The 16,197-nt window shown below is 48.6% G+C and overlaps 1 protein-coding gene across 8 annotated transcripts in view; it reads left to right on the plus strand.

Moving 5' to 3' along the window:
- Window positions 1–222: 222 nt before the first annotated feature.
- BRD1 (bromodomain containing 1) overlaps window positions 223–16,197 on the plus strand; it is a 58,674-nt gene continuing 42,699 nt past the window's right edge. For 2 of the 8 annotated variants that reach the window (XR_004351656.1, XM_032644505.1), the window contains exon 1: window positions 4,278–4,702. The gene's annotated coding sequence lies outside the window, so the exon portion shown is untranslated. Of the gene's footprint in view, window positions 434–4,277; window positions 4,703–16,197 lie in introns of those variants that run through there. The other 6 variants (XM_032644499.1, XM_032644500.1, XR_004351657.1 and 3 more) reach the window with 6 other exon arrangements.

Below are 16,197 nucleotides of genomic sequence, written 5' to 3' on the forward strand. Positions count from 1 at the left end.
GGGCCCGGCCGGTCCGGCCGCTCCAGGGGCCGAGGCGGTGCCGACGGGGCAGGCGCAGTCCCGCCGCTCGAGGGGGCCGAAGTGCTGCTGACTGCGCAGGCGCAGTCCCGCCCCCTGGCCGGTGCGGATCAACCACGCAGGCGCAATCCCATCCCCAGGCCCGTGCGGGCCGACCGCGCAGGCGCAGTTCCAGCGCGCCGGGCCCCGCCCCCGGGTCGGGCCAGTCGGGCGGCTGCGGGTCTGGAGTCGTCGGCGGGTTGGGCTGCTGCGGTGTTGCTGGTAGTTCGGCCGCTGGCGCGGACCGGACGCATACGTGCCGGGGCGCCGAGGGCTGCGGCGTGACGGGCGCCCGGTTCTGCCTGCAGGTGCGCGCAGGTGCCGGCACGTGCGCGGGGCGCGACCCCCAGAGAGGCCGGCCGCGGAGCCTCGGGAGGTGAGAGGGCGGGGAGCCCACCTATGCGGGAGCCCTGAGCTCGGCTTACCCCGGAACAGCGCCGAGCGTCCTTCCCGCAGAGGGGCTCCGAAGGGCTCTGCGCGACGTGCTGGGTGCACTTAAGCCCTTAAGTCTATAGGCGATAAGGTGCTGCCATGCGCGGCCTCGTTCGCCGGAGAACAGTGATTAAAACTTAACTCCTGTAGGGGCCGGGGGAACAGAGCCCCTTCCTCTGAAGTGGCCGGCGCCGGAGGGGCCTCGGGCCGGCGGGCTGGGGCTTCCGAGCAGCCGCTCGGGAGAGGCCCAGCGCAGCAGGTGCTGAACACACGGAACTCGGGCTCGCTTTCGGTATTTGTAAGATCCGGACATTTCACGTACAGTTTCCTAATACAAATTTATGCGCAGACCAAATAAATTCTGCAGAGTGATTTTGGCCCAGAGGCCTCTCCTTTGTCACCCTGTTGTAGACTACAGCTTATTTTGTATGAAAACGAGACAAATACGTTCATCTCTTAAGTCTTAATGTAATGATTAGGAAGTCTTTCAACAATTATTGGCCTAGTTCAGAGGGGTGAGTCGGGCGTGTAAGGGGCCCTTCTCCCCTCGCCACCCTCCCGCGGCCTCCGCGACCACCACCCGCTCCCAACTCTGGCTGCCTCCTTGGCCACTGGTTGTACTCCAGCCTCAGGGACCTGACCTCTGTGCCTGAGCCAGGCAGGGGAGAACGTAGGACCTCTCACACCCTCTCTAATTCACTCATTTATTACAAATCTCAGCGGCAGCAGGGTTTTGCTCTTTTGTTCTCACTGCTGGCGCTGCCTGCTGGCGCTGCCTGGCCCAGGGCAGTGGTGGGTGTTTGTTGTAAAGCTCAGGGGGAAGCGGACTATGGCCACAGCCCAAATCCTGCCGCCACCTGTTTTGGTTCAGACTCCGGGCTAAGAATGTCTTCTCAGTCTTTAATGGCTGGGGGAAAAAATAATAATATTTCATGACATGAAAATTCTGTGAAACGCAAATGTCGGTGTGCTCGCTCGAGGTTTCCTGGAACACGGGCGTGCCCACCCATTCACGGACCACCTGCAGCTGCTTTTGCCATGCAGGCCACGTTGAGGAGCTGCAGTAGAGGCCCTATGACTGGCAAAGCTAGCAATATTTGCTATCCAGCCCTTTACAGAAAAAGTTGCCAACTCCTGCGCTAGATGAACGAGCAGCCTCTTACCTGGTTCCCCCGATGGTCATTCTTCCACTGACTCTCTCAAGGGGGTCCCTGTCTCAGAGTCAAAGCCAGAGTTCTTACAGCCATGGTGGCCAGGCCCACACTGCCTGACTCCTACTGCCCTGGCACTGCCCGGCCCCCGTTGACTCTGCTCCAGCCACACCATCCTTTTCTGGGTCCCACCTCAGGGACTTTGCACTGGCTGTGTCCCCGCTGGAATGCTCCTCCCCAGATGTCTGCCCATCTCACCCCTTACCTCTTCAGATCTTTGCCCACATGTCACTGTCCTGGGGCGGGGGGCTCTCCCTGCTCTTTCCCTGTAAAGCAGTGCCCCACCCAGCCTCATTCTTCTCTGACGTTGACTTGTTCATGGTCGGCCTCCCTGAGTAGAATGAACGCTCCAGGAGAGCAGGGCCTTCTCTTCCTGTGCGATGTACGATGCCCAGCGCTGAGAAGAGGGAACACCCCCTGAGTCTTGGCGGAATGGGTTGGTTGAGTCCCCACCATTGCCCGGCACTGATCTGATGTGGACATAAAAGATTCTCCTGGCAGAATGGCGACAGCTCTTCTCCGAGGGACTCACCAGGCCCACCCTCTGTCCTTCATCCACATGTTCCTTTCACATCCTGCAGTTCGGTCAGGTGTGGCCTGCTCTGACCTCACCTAGGAAGGATTTTTGTTCTGAACCCAGGGTGGCCATATAACTTAATGCCCAAATGGGGCACCGTGGGCATGAAATGGGGCGCTACACTCATGAGACTGGCACCAACATAAACTGGACTGTTCCAGTGAGTCAGGACAACGTGTGGCCTTGTCAGCAGCTGCGGGGCATTCATGTATCAAATCCTTGATGAGCACTTTCTGTGTGTGCCCAAGATGCTGGATCTTATTTTTAATTTAAACTGAACAAAAGTGTGACCTCCTGGATTTTATCCAAGTTTGAGCACCGACTTGGAGCCCCGGGAAAGAGGGAGGGGTTTGTGCCCTGCCTGGTACTGGGCGCGATGTGTAGTCCACGCTCAGGCAACATGGGGGATAAAGAGTGACCGACCACCTGCTCTGAGGTCACCGAGGCCACCGAGGCAGAGGACTGACCTGCAGCACCCTCGGTGGCCCTGATGGCTCTCTGTCCGTGTGGGCCGCACTGTGGTCCTTGGAGGGGGTTCACCCCATGCTCAGCTTCCCGTCACGTGACCTTGGGCAAGTTTCTCAAATGTGAATTGAGATTGCAAGCCCAGCTCGGGGGCCGTGAGGTTGATGGTGTCACGTGTGGAAGCAGCTGGGCCCCCTGGCCCTGGTGACCGCATCTAGGGTCCTGAGGGCCAGGCCTGAAGTGAGGGCAGCTGCACCATGGAGCGCTGTGGTTTGGGGGTGGACACCTGCCTGTCTCCTGCTGCGGGTGCCGTGGGCAGCCCTGCAGCTGAGAACTCAGAGTCCATGGACCTCCTCCTGGAGTGTGGGGCTTTGTGGTTCCGGGACCGTGAAAGGGGTCCACCTCTGTTGTCCTCAGCACACGTCCCTGCCTTTCCCTCAGGGCAGCAAGAATGTGTGTGTGTGTGTGTGTGTGTGTGTGTGTGTGTGTGTGTGTGCACGCAGGAGGGGGACAGCTTTGCCAGCAGGCCATGTGGGGAACACCCCAGGTGGGTCCAGGTGGAAGGGAAGCCATCAGGCTGCAGGAGGGGGCTCCAGGGTGCCAAGCACGTACCAGGCCCTCACCACGTTGTCCCCGTTGTCCGTGGGACCCCCCACCCTACACAGAAGGCAGTGTCATTGCTCACGTCAGTCAGGGAAGAGGACCCCGAGCTGGAGGGGGGTGAGGGCTTCCCCGAGGTCACAGAGCCGGCAGGGGCGGAGCTGGTTCATACGAGGTCTGGGGCGCCATGCTGGGGCCCCAGGGGGAGGTTCTGAAGCGTCTCCCTGAAGTTGGTGTGGAATAGGGACAGCGGGAACAGAACAGCCCCAGCCACGGGCGAGCTCGCAAGTTCGTCCGCGGTCTCGGGTGTGACTCTGGGTCCAGGTGGGCAGGGGCTTGGGAACCCCTGCAAGGACCACCTGTGCCACGCAGGCATCAGCGGGGTCCCCTGGGGGGCCCTCCACAAGGCTCTTCTGAACGGAACCCCTGAGTCATTCTGCAACACTGACCCCAGCTCCTCACCTGGGGGCGGGCCCTTCAAGGCCAGGCTTGCCCTCCCCACCCTGCGCCCACCCTAGGCCTCCCAGGAGCTGGGGCATTGGCAGGTTGGAAGGAAGGGTGCGGGGGTGTCGGAGCCCAAGGGGGCCTTGGGCAGCCTGGGTTGGGGAGGAGAAGTTTTCCCTGGGTGCTCTGTGGCCGCCCAGTCCAGTTGGGATGATGCCCTCAGGGTTTGGAGGGCTGCAAGGTTGGAGTGGGGGGGGGCGGGGTGGAAGAGGGATGGGGGGAGAGTGAGCCCCCCTAGGCTTGGGTCCGGGCTACGGGAGGGACTGAGGGGATGGGAGGGAGGACGCCAAGGCCACAGACTCACTCCTGCCCACCCACCGGCCCACCTGCCTTCCCATGGCCTCACTCCCACCCTGCTCCAGGCTCCATGCCCCAGTAAGCCAGCCGGAGAGCCGGGGAGGGGGCAAGGCTCCGTACCATCCCCACGCAGGTACTCCTGCATCCAGGTATCACCTCAGCACCCCTCCGGCCTCCTGGGGTGGGCGGGGCCTAGAGTGGGGCTCCAGGCCCCCAGGCCCAGCAGAGAGGAAGTGCTTCTGCAGCTTCCACTGTTGAGCTGGTTTCATCATCACTTCGTGCTGTGCTGTGGGAGGCAGGAGAGCTCCAGCCCTTGCAGTAGACGTGTGACGTGTCCCGGTGGCTTTTCTCTGGGGCGGAGGGAGCGCAGGGTCGGGCGTGGCCTTCCTCCCTTGGGGCTCAGAAGCTGCAGGGCCTGCACTTAACTCCTCCGGCCCTGGGACCTCACGGCGGCACCAGATGGTCCTTGTCTCCACGCAGGAGGTGCTGTTGATGTCATGGTGCTGCCAGCTTGGGGAGTGAAGACCGGAAACAGGCGATCCAGGGACCCCGGCACAGGGTAGGTATGCAAGGAACAGTGACCCCGAGCCCTTACTGATGGTGTGACGGGCCCCCCACCGGGCCCCCGGTCGACCCTGCAGCCAGGATCTCTGGGGGCCCCGCTCCCCCCCCCGAAAAGTGGGAATGATGGTAGAGCCACCACCTCTGGATGGGGCAGAGGAGGACAGTGAGAGGTGGGGCGGGGGGAGCCGCATCTGCCAGGTGTCCTGCTCCTCCAGACCGGTGCCCCCTCTCAGAGGATGGGGAGAGCCCGCCCAGTTCGGGGCCCAAGGGTGGAACCACCCAGCCGGCTCAGAAGGTGAGGACGTGGGAGTGGCGGTGGGACAGATCCCGGGGTTCTCAGCTGGAGTTTGGCCCCTTCCTGGGGTGCAGAGAAGGAGACTTGAAGGACTGGGGTGGCAGTGAGGTGTGGACCATAGTCCCTGCAGGAGGCACTCCAGAGGGCGTTGGAGAGAAAGTGGCAGGGTTCAGTAAAGCACTGATCTGCAGAGAAGTTGCAGGTGGGATGCCTAGCAAGTGGTGATGACCCCCGGTGGGACAGGAGTGTGTGGGAACAGAGCTTCACTTACCTTTTTGAGGGGAGGCGTCAGGGAAACAACAGCAGTAAGTACCACCAGTCAGGGGAAAGAGGGGCAGTGTGGCTGGGATGGGGTGCTGGAGGGCGCATGCAGAGTGCTCAGGTGCAAAGGCCCTGGGGCAGGGGAGACATCCGTGTGAATGGTGGGACGGTGAGCCGGGTAGGAAGGGGCCAGATCAAGGAGGGGCTTGGAGGACTTGAGGACCAAGGGCCCTGGGGTCCAGGGAGGGCAAGAGATGGAGACAGGATGACCTCGTGGGAGAGAGGCTGCTGGAGAGAGCCAAGGGAATCCCAGGAGGCGTCCTTGGGGAGAGCACGTGGGACTCAGGGCTTGGGAAGGGGATGCCCAGGTGGGAGCAGGCCCTGACTGGGGCAGAGGATTCAGGCAGGCTCACACCCTGGCCCCCAGACGTCAGGCATGGAGGCCACCAGTCTGTGATGGCTAGTTGTGTTTTATTTTCCAAGGTGGAAATGACTCAGTTTATGATCATAACTAGGAGTGCCAGAATTAGCAGGTAGAAGTGCAAGTATTGCCTGGGACATCCTCATACGAAAAAACTGTTGTTTGTCTTGATTTAAAAATGTAACCAGGGGACTTCCCTGGTGGCTCCGTGGTTAAGAATCCGCCTGCCAATGCAGGCAGGGTACACGAGTTCAAGCCCTGCTCCGGGAGGATCCCACATGTCACGGAGCAACTAAGCCCGTGCGCCACAACTACTGAGCCTGCGCTCTAGAGCCCGCGAGCCACAACTACTGAGCTCGCGCACCTAGAGCCTGTGCTCCGCAACAAGAGAAGCCACCGCAATGAGAAGGCCGCGCACGGCAACGAAGAGTAGCTCCCGCTCGCCGCAACTAGAGAAAGCCCGCACGCATCAACGAAGACCCAACGCAGCCAAAAAAAAAAAAAAAAAGTAACCAGGTATACTGTATTTCATCTAGCAAGCCTAATCATAACAGGAATGCTGTCCCCTATTAACAGTCCCGCCAACACCAAAATAAAGCAAACTGGAGAACTAACTATGATCATACCCCTGACAAGATAACTTTGAAAGCAACTAGACTATATCTTGCCCAGGTTTTATATACAAGGCTGTTGATTAAAAAAAAAAAAGATTTTACTATATGTACTCTTTTGGAGGCTACTGTTTTCACTTAACAAAATAGCTCCTTACACGTAGACACACTGATTATGGCCACGCATAGGGTCATTTTTAACGGCGAGCACACGACTCTGCGGGAGGATGCCAGCTGTGCCCTGTACCCCGGCATCAGCAGTTCTCATAGGAGCACGGTGCTCTTAGGCTCTTTGCCTGTTGGTTATTTCTTCAGAAAACATTACTAGCAATAGGTTTTTTTTTTTGCGGTACGCGGGCCTCTCACTGTTGTGGCCTCTCCCGTTGCGGAGCACAGGCTCCGGATGGGCAGGCTCAGCGGCCGTGGCTCACGGGCCCAGCCGCTCCGCGGCATGTGGGACCTTCCCGGACCGGGGCACGAACCCGCGTCCCCTGCATCGGCAGGCGGACCCTTAACCACTGCGCCACCAGGGAAGCCCTAGGATTTTTTTTTTATTGAAAATTTTACAGAGATAGAGGTTCACGTGCAATTCTCACAAATAATACAAAGGAGCCCTTGGACACCTTAGCCAGGTTTCCCCAGTGGCAGCTAACACCCAGGAGAGTGGTGCTGATACAATCCACTGATATTTTTCCAGTTTCCCTAGTTTTACTTGTATGTGTGTGTGTGTGTGTGTGTGTGTGTGTGTGTTAAATTCTGTACAATTTTATCAGCCAGGTTGGTTTGTGAAATCTCAATCAGGATACTGAAGAGTTCCAACAAGGTTTGTTATTTTGTCCTTTTATAACCACACCCACCTCCCTCCTGCCTGGCCTTGTCACTAATCCCTGGCAACCACTAACGTGTCCTCCCTTCCTAAAACTGTGTCATTTTAGTGTTCCATAGATGGAATCAGATAGTAAGTAACCTTTTGGGATTGGCTACTTTGCTCAGCATAAATCCCCGGAGACTCATCTGCGTCGTGTGGGTGTCAACACCCGTCCCTTTGCGATGCTCCGTAGTGTTCTGTGATGTGGATGGATCACTGTTGGTTCAACCATCACCTGCTGGAGGACATCTGGGTTGATTCCAGTTTTGGTCTAGTACAAATAAAGATTCTATGAACATTTGTGTACAGGTTTTGGTGAGGACAGAAGTCTTCGTTTCTCTGGGATAGGTGCCCAGAGGGCAACAACTGGGTCATATGGTAGTTGCATGTTTACTTCCTGAGGAAACTGCAAGCTCTACCTTTTCACATCCCTACTAGCATGTATCAGTGATCCAGTTTCTCTACATCCTTGCCAGCGTCACTTGTGGTCATAACTTTTTACTTTGTCATTGTAATAGGTGTGATATCTCATCGCGTTTTAGAGGCTAACGCGACAGGCGGGATCTTAGTTCCCCAACCAGGGACTGAACCCATGCCCCATGCAGTGGCAGCGTGGCGTCCTAACCACTGGACCGCCAGGGAATTCCTGCATGTGCTTAACTGACATCTGTATATGTTCTCCCTTGAAATGTCTCTTCATATCTCTTGCTGATTTTTAAAGTTGGATTACTTATTTTTTTACTGCTGAGTTTTTAGAGTTTTTAGACATTCTATATCCTAGTCCTTTGTCAGATAGGCAGCTTGCAAATATTTTTTTCTCAGTCTGCACGTTGTCTTTTCCTCCTAACAGGGTTTTCACAGAGCAAGTTTTAAATTTCTGTGAGATCTACTTTATCAATATTTTCATTTACGTCTTTTGCCTTCGGTGTCAAGTTAAGAACTTTTTGCCTGGCCCGAGATCCCAAAGATTTTCTCCTACATTTTTCCCTAAGTGTTTTATAACTTTACATTGAAGTTCATGATCCATTTTGAGTTTTGTGTAAGTTGTGAAACCCTTGGGCTTCCTTCCCCTCTTCCTCCCCTCCTCTCCTTCCCAGCCCGGCCCCTCTTCCTCCCTGCCTATGCATGTTGACTTGCTCCAGCACAATTTGTTGCAAAGGCTATCCTTCCTTCACTGACATGCTTTTACCCATTTGTCAGAAATCGTTGGACACATTTATGTGGGTCTATTTCTGGGTTTTCTATTTTGTTCTATTGACCTGTGTGTCTATCCCTCTGCCAATACCACCGTCTTGATTACCATAGCGATAATAAGTCTTGAAATTGGTTAGACTGAGTCCCCCCACTTTTTTTTTCTTTTCAAAAATTTTTGGGCGATTATAGCTCCTTTGCCAGTCCGTGTACGTCTGAGGATAATCTTGTCTGTATCTACAAAACACCTTGCTAGGATTTTGATAGGAATTGTGTTAACTTGTCTATCAGTTTGGAGAGAACTGGCATTTTCACTAGTGTTAGTCTGCTAACCATGAAAGTGGTATGTCTCTCCATTTATTTAGATCTGTGATTTTTCAAATTAGGATTTTATCATTTTCAGCATTTTAATTTTATTTTGAAACACTGTTAATGGCCTTATATATATATTTTTTTTTTTTTTTTTTTTTTTTATGGTACGCGGGCCTCTCACTGTTGTGGCCTCTCCCGTTGCGGAGCACGGGCTCCGGACGCGCAGGCTCAGCGGCCATGGCTCACGGGCCCAGCCGCTCCGCGGCATGTGGGATCTTACCGGACCGGGGCACGAACCCGCGTCCCCTGCATCGGCAGGCGGACTCTCAACCACTGCGCCACCAGGGAAGCCCTGGCCTTATATTTTTAATTGCAGTGTCCTTGTGTTCATTGCTAGTATGTAAAAATACAAATGATTTTTGGAAAATATTTATTTATTTATTTTGGGCTGTGTTGGGTCTTCGTTGCTGCGCGTGGGCTTTTCTCTAGTTGCGGCGAGCGGGGGCTACTCTTCGTTGCGGTGCACGGGCTTCTCGTTGCGGTGGCTTCTCTTGTTGCAGAGCACGGGCTCTAGGCACACGGGCTTCAGTAGTTGTGGCACGTGGGCTCAGCAGTTGTGACACACGGGCTTTAGAGTGCAGGCTCAGTAGTTGTGGTGCATGGACCTAGTTGCTCTGAAGCATGTGGGATCTTCTGGGATCAGGGCTCAAACCTGTGTCCCCTGCATTGGCAGACAGACTCCCAACCACTGTGCCATTACAGAAGTCCCCAAATGATTCTTTAAAAATGTTTATATTGTCTTCTGAGACCTGCCTGAACTCACTTATTATTTCTAGGAGTTTTATTGGTAGATTCCTTGGGATAGTCTATGTAGATAATCATGTCATCTGCAAATAAAATAGAGGTGGTTTTATTTCTTCATTTCAGAGATAAACGCATTTTTTTCCTTTTCTTGTCATGTTGCACTGGATGATACTTCCAGCAGGATTGTGATTGATTAAAAGTAGTGAGAGCAACATACGTACCTTATTCCTGATCTTAGGAGAAAACCATTCAGTCTTTCACCATGAAATATGTTAGCTATAGTTTATTTATTTAATTTTTATTTATTTATTTATTTTATGGTACGCGGACCTCTCACTGTTGTGGCCTCTCCCGTTGCGGAGCACAGGCTCCGGACGCGCAGGCTCAGCGGCCATGGCTCACGGGCCCAGCCGCTCCGCGGCATGTGGGATCTTCCCGGACCGGGGCACGAACGCATGCCCCCTGCATCGGCAGGCGGACTCTCAACCACTGCGACACCAGGGAAGCCCTGAATTGCCTTTTCTTACCAATCAAATATATTTGATTGATATTGTGTAATTTTTCTACTTTAGACCGTTAACATGATGGATCACGTTAATTTATTTTTGAATATTGAACCATCTTTGCAGCCTTGGAATAAACCCCACTTGGTCATGGTGTATAGTTTTTTTTCACACATTGCTGAATTATATTTACTAGTATTTTGTTGAGGATTTTTGTGTCTGTATTCATGAGGGACTTTGGTCTGTAGTTTTCATTTTTGATACTGTCTTCATTTGGTTTTGGTGTCAGGATAATACTAGTTTCATAAAATGAATTTGGAAGTGTTCCCTTTTCTTCTATTTTCTGGAAGGGATTGTGTAGAATTGGTGTCAATTTTTGTTTAAACATTTGGGGAAAGTCTCCACTGATACCAGCTGGGCCTGGAGATTTCTTTTCTTTTCTGAGCTTTAAATTATGAATTCAACTTCATTAATAGTTATATGGCTCTTTAAATTATCTTTTATTTTGGGTGAATAGTGGTAGTCCGTGTTTTTTAAGAGATTAGTTCATTTCATCTCAGTTGTCAAATTTATGTCTGTAGAGTTGTTCATAGTATTTGCTTATTATCTTTTTACTGCATGAGGGCGCATAGTGACATCCCCTATTTTCTTCCTAATATTGTTAATTTGTCTTTCTTTTTTTCTTCTTCTTTGTATGAGGGTTCTCCAGAGAAACAGAACTGATAGGATGTGTGCGTGTGTGTGTTTATTTATTTATTTTAAGCAACTGGCTCATGAGATTGCAGAGGCTTGGTGAGCCCAACATCTGATGAGGGAGGCTGGAGACTCAAGAAAGAGTTAAAGTTCAAGTCCAAAGGTAGTCCACCATAGAACCAGGAAAAGCTGATGTTGCAGATGAAATCAGAAGGCAGTCAGTCTCCTGAAGAAGTCCCTCTTGCATGGGGCAGCCTTTTGTTCTATTCAGGTCTTCTACTGATTGGATGAGGCCCACCTACATTATGGGGGCCATCTGCTTTACTCAGAATCTACTGATCTGAATTTAAATCTCATCCAAAAACACCCTCACAGTAACCTCCAGAATAATGTTTGACCAAATATCTGGGCACTGTGGCCCAGTCAAGTTGACACATAAAATTAACCATCACATCTCTCTTGTTACTGTACATCTGTAGGGTCTGGAGTGATATCTCCTGTTTCATCCCCCCTTTTTTTTTTTTTTTTTTGGCCACTCTGTGTGGCATGTGGGATCTTAGTTCCCTGACCAGGGATCGAACCCATGCCCCCTGCGTTGGGAGCGTGGAGTCTTAAACACTGGACCACCAGGGAAGTCCTTCCTATTTCATTCTTGATATTGGTAATTTGTCTTCCCTTTTTTTTAACTTCTTTGTCAGTCTTGATTGAGATTTGACAATTTTATTGATATTTTCAAAGAACCAGCTTTTTTAAAAAAATATTTTTCTCTTTATCAGTTTTCAATTCCATTGATTTCTACTTTTTTTAAAAAAATAATTAATTAATTTGGTTGCGCCAGGTCTCGGTTGCAGCACGTGGGCTCCTTAGTTGCAGCATGTGAACTCCTAGTTGCAGCACGCATGTGGTATCTAGTTCTCGGACCAGGAATCGAATCCAGGCCCCCTGCATTGGGAGCATGGAGTCCTATCCACTGCACCACCAGGGAAGTCCTGATTTCTACTCTTATTTAGTTATTTTCTTCCTTCTGCTTACTTTACGCTTATTTTGCTCTTTTTGGTGTGTGCAAGCGTAGGTTCTTAGGTGGGAGCTCAGATTATTGATTTGAGACTTTCCCTCATTCCTCAAATATGTATTTAGTGCTACAGATTTCCCTCTCAGCACTGTTTTAGTTGTGTCCCAGAAATTTTTATATAGTGTATTTCTGTTTTATTCAGTTCAATATTTTTAAAATCTCCTTGAACAATGCTCTTTGACCCATGGATTATTTAGAAGTTTATTTAGTTTTGTTTCTAAGTATTTGGATATCTTCCTGTGGTATTCTGCTATTGACTTCTAGTTTGATTCTGTTATGATCAGAGAACATGTTCTATATGATTTCAATCCTTTTAAATTTGTTGAAGTTTGTTCTACGACCCAGGATACGGTCTCCATGCGTGCTTGAAAACGATGTTCATTCTCCTGTTGTTTGGTGGAATGTTCTGTAAATGTCATTTAGATCCTGTTGCTCGATGATGGTGTCGTGTTCTTCTAGATCTTTGTTGACTTTCTGTCTAGAAGTTCTATCAGTTGCTGAGAGTGGGATGTGGAAATCCCTAACTGTAATTTTAGATTTGTCTGTTTCTTCTTTCAGCTCTATCATTTTTTGCTTTATATATTTTTAACTCTGTTATTTGGTGCACAAATAATTAGGATCATTATGTCTTCCAAGTGGATTGATCCTTTTATCATTATGTAATGTTCCTCTTTGTTCCTAGTAATTTTCTTTGCTTTGTAATCTACTTTATCTGATTTTAATATATAATAAATAATACATAATGTGTATAAAAATATGTAAAAAATAATATACTATGGCCACTCCTACATTTTTGGCTAATATTTGAATTATAAATATTTTTTCATTCTTTTATTTTTGCCCTACGTATGTCATTATGTTTGCCATCTGTAGACGGCATATAGTTGGGTTGTGATTTTTTATTAATTCGTTCTAACAATCTGTGTGTTTTATTCAGTGTATTTAGAGCATTTACATTTACAATTTTGATATATAAGGGCTCAAGTCTGCCCTTTTATTATTTGTTTTCTGTTTGTTTCCCCTCTTAATCATTCCTTTCTTTCTCTTTTCTTGCCTTCTTATGGGATACTGAACATTGTTTAGAATTCCATTTTGATTTTTTATAGTGTTTTTGAGTATAACATTTTGTATAGTTTTCCCAATGACTCTCTGGGTATTACACTATACATACCTAAGGTATCAGAGTCTATTGATATAATTTTAGCACTTTGAGTGACGTGTAGAAACCTTACTTCCATTTAACTCCCTTTACCACCCCCATTTACAAAATATAACTGTCTAAAAGATTTCTTACACATACATTTAACACCACATCAGACAGTGTTACAAGTTTTACTTCAGTCACCCAACATACATAAGAAACTGGTGATGAGAAGGGTAATTATTATATTTGCCTCTATCTTACCCATTCCATTGTTTTTCTTTCCTTTCTGAAGCTCTGAGCCTTCTGTTATCATTTCTTTTCTGTTTGAAGGACTTCCTTTAGCCACTCTTTAAGGGCAGCTCTGCTAGTGACAGATTCTTTTAGTTTTCTTTGTCTGTGGATGTTTTCATTTCCCCTTCATTTTTCTTTTTTTGGCTGTGCGTGGCTTGTGGGATCCCAGTTCCCAGACCAGGGATTGAACCTGTGCCCTCAGCAGTGAAAGCACAGAGCCCTAACCACTTGACCACCAGGGAATTCCCTCCCCTTCATACTTGAAGCATATTTTCACTAGATATACAATTCATGGTTGACAGTCCTTTCCTTTCAGCTTTGAAAAATGTGCCACTTCCTTCTGGCCTCTGTGGTTTCTGATAAAAAATCCAATGTTATTCCAATTGTTTTTCCCTTATAGGCAATGTGTTATTTCTCTCTGTCTGCTTTCAAGAGGTTTTTTTTTTTTTTTAGTCACTAGTTTTTAGAAGTTTAATCATGTGTGTGGTATAGATTTCTTTGGATTTATCTAATTTGGGGTTCACTCAATTCCTTGAATGTGTAGGTTTATGTCTTTTGCTAAATTTGGAAAGTTTCTTTTTTTTTTTAAATTGAAGTATAGTTGATTTTCAATGTTGTGTTAGCAAAGTGATTCAGTTGTACATACATATATATATATTTTCAGATTATTTTCCATTATAGGTTATTATAGAATATTGGGTACAGTTCCTTGTGCTCTACAGTAGGTCCTTGTTTGTTATCTATTCTATAAATTTGGGAAGTTTCTGCCATAAGTTCTTCAAATATTGTTTTCAGCCTGCTGCTCTTACTCCTCTCCTTCTGAGATCCAATTCCACAAACGTTAGATTTATTTTACTTTTTTTATACTCCCACAGGTCCCTGAAGCTTTGTTTGTTTATTTGTTTCCTTCAGTCTACTTTCTTTTGGTTGTTCGGATTGGGTAATTTCTACTCTTCTGTCCTCTAGTTCATGGACTCTTTCTTCTGTCATGTTCACTGTGTTATTGAGCCCATTCATTGAGTGTTAAATGTTGGTGTATTTTTCAGTTCTATAATTTCCATTTTTTTAAATAACTTGTTTCTATGCACTAAGATTTTCTATTTTTCTGCTGTTTCAAGATAATTTGTAACTGGTTGTTGAGACATTTTTGTGGTGGCTGCCTCACAGTCTCTGTCAGATAATTCCAATATCTGATTCATCTCACCATTGGCATCTGTTGATAGTTTTTCCTCTCATTGAAACTCTTGGTTTGACGAGTGGTTTTCAAAATTGTAATCTAAACAGTTTGGAAATTATGTTGGGAGCCTCTGGATCCTACTGAAACATTCTGTTTTAGCAGGCAGTCACCCTGCTTGCACTCAGGTGCAGCACCTCCTGGCCTACTTTTGTGGGTTGTGGTTCCAATGATAATTTAGTTTTCAGAGCCCTTGCATTTCTGGTCTGGTATGTTCTGTTCATCTGTGCCACTGGAGCTTCCACTTAATTCAGCTGGTGCTGCCTGTGGGAACAGAGATTCTCCAGGCTGCCTAGAGCCAGTGGGTGGGGAGTGGGAGAGGTTGCACCCATGGGATAGAGGATGCTTCTGAGACCTGGTACCTCCAGGGTTCCTGCTCAATCTCCGTTGACTTCCCCATGGGAGGATAGATGGACTTCTCCTAGATGCTGGGTGGGAGGGTGGGGAGACACTGGGCCTGGGCTGCTTTCTGCCACTGGTTGGCCAGGAGTTGCTGGACCTGGGCAGCCTTATACTACTGGGGGGTGCAGTGTTTTTCCTCAATCCGAGGTCTTCAGCCAGCCTACCTTTCTTTTCCTACCAGAGGTCTATAATTGGTCTCTTGTACTATTTCCCTGTTTTTAAAGTTATATTTAATTGCAGGAGCAGGAAGAGATGAGTCTACATTATCTACTCTCTGGTGTTATTTTTAATTTTTTAATTTATGTAATTATTTATTCAATGTATTTTAAAAACAGATTTAATGAGATATAATTCACATACCCTACAGTACACTCATTTAAAATGTACAATTCAAGGGACCCTGGCGGTCCAGTTTCTAGGACTCAGTGCTTTCCCTGCTGTGGCCTGGGTTCAATCCCTGGTCAAAGAACTAAGATGCCACAAGCCATGTGGTGTGGCCAAAAAAACAAACAACAAACAAAAACTAAAATTCAATAGTTTTTAGTATATTCACAGGGTTGTGCAACTCTTACCACAGTCAATTTTAGAACGTTTTCATCATCCCCCAAGAAACCCCACACCCACTCACAGTCGCTCCGCATTCCCTCCCGCTGCCCCAGGCCCTGGCAACCACTAACCTGCTTTCTGTCTCCATGGATTTTCCTGTTATGGGCATTTCATATAAATGGCATCATATGATATGTGACCTTTGTCTCCTTCACTTTGCAGGACGTTTTTCAAGATTCATCCCTGTTGTAGCACATTTCAGTACTTCATTTCTTTTTATTGCCAAATAATATTCCATTTATGAATAGACCACATTTTATTTATCCATTGATCAGTTGATGGACATTTGGTTTGTTTTCACCTCTTGGCTACCATGAGCAATACTGCTATGAATGTTCATGTACAAGTTCCGTGTGGACGTGTGCTTTCCTTTCTCTTGGGCACATATCTAGGAGTGGAATTGCTGGGTCACGTGGTTTGCACTTTGAGGGACTGTTCAACTGTTTTCTGAAGCAGCTATACCATTTTTCATTCTCACCAGCAATGCAAGCGCGTTCCAATTTCTCTACATCCTCACCAATACTTGTTATTATCTGACTTTTTTTTTTTTTTGGCTGCACCACTTGCCTTGCAAGATCCTAGTTCCCTGACCAGGGATCGAACCCACACCCCAGCATTGGAGTCCTAACCACTGGACCGCCAGGGAATTCCCCTGACTTTTTGATTGTAGGCATCCTAGAGGGTGTGAGGTGATATCTCACTGTGGTTTTGATTTGCATTTCCACAATGGCTAATGATGTCGGGCATCTTTTCCCGTGCTTATTGGCCATCTGTATGTCTTC

Source organism: Phocoena sinus, chromosome 10 (genome assembly GCF_008692025.1).
Source record: "Phocoena sinus isolate mPhoSin1 chromosome 10, mPhoSin1.pri, whole genome shotgun sequence".
In the NCBI taxonomy this organism is placed as follows: domain Eukaryota; kingdom Metazoa; phylum Chordata; class Mammalia; order Artiodactyla; family Phocoenidae; genus Phocoena; species Phocoena sinus.